At 38.8% G+C, this 892-nt stretch overlaps 1 pseudogene; it reads left to right on the top strand.

Moving 5' to 3' along the window:
• The first annotated feature begins 224 nt into the window (after nucleotides 1-224).
• On the top strand, nucleotides 225-557 carry LOC149537622 (protein GLUTAMINE DUMPER 1 pseudogene; annotated as a pseudogene).
• The last annotated feature ends 335 nt before the right edge of the window (nucleotides 558-892 follow it).

Raw genomic sequence — 892 nt, 5'->3', positions numbered from 1 at the left:
TCGGCCAACCACGAATGGGATGGTAGATTGCTCTCTAAGTTTGCATCAACATAAGGTTCTACCCCGAAACAACATTCTCAAGTTCAAATTTGTTTCGATGAATTGCTGAATATCAAGTGACATATAAAGGTGTGCGCAGTTGCATTGTATAGTACATTAAGATCTGAAATACTTGAAGCTGAGCATTGAATTGAAGGGAATACATAGTAAAGCATAGAAAAGCTATGAGAAATCTTACAACTCCGTATAGTTCAAGCGCCCCATCAGCATGGCATTCACCAGTTCCATTTCTGTTTGCAGCAGTGGTATCCATTGTTACTCTCATAGCTTTTGCATTGGTCGTTCTGGCGTGCTCCCACTGGAGGGACTCGAACACTACTTCTCAAGAGAATGGTAACAATACAAGAAATTCCACTTTCGAGGAGAATAATGACATAAGGAAAAAAGCGAAAGATTATTCAGAGAATGATAATGGAGATAAAGTGGCTGTCATTATGGCAGGCGAAAACATGCCATCCTACATTGCTAAGCCCACCTCAGTTAGTGGTGGAACGTAAGAAAAAGAGTTCTCTACACACCACAGAGCTGGAATGGAACTTCTCTGTCTCCGATGCATGTTTCAGAAGATCATACTAGGCAGAAAATGTAGCCAACTTTTCTTTGTACTTCGGTTATCATAAATATCAAAATTTACGATCTTTGCATCATATTATCATGATTTCTTGCAAGTGCTTGTATTTCAGAGAATGGATATAAATTCTAATACCGGCTATGAGTTGGAAGTTTTCACAAAGAAGCAGCCTAGTGAGTCACATGGACTACTTTGCTTATGTTGTACATTAACTAGCACAAAAAGATTTAGTGAACTTGTGCTTGATGAAAAGGAAGTATA

The sequence above is a fragment of the Cupressus sempervirens genome, chromosome 9, assembly GCF_028749045.1.
Source record: "Cupressus sempervirens isolate cs-2001-9-10 chromosome 9, ASM2874904v1, whole genome shotgun sequence".
Lineage (NCBI taxonomy): Eukaryota > Viridiplantae > Streptophyta > Pinopsida > Cupressales > Cupressaceae > Cupressus > Cupressus sempervirens.
The sequence above is the reverse complement of the archived record's forward strand: the minus strand, read 5'-3'. Positions and strand labels throughout refer to the sequence as shown.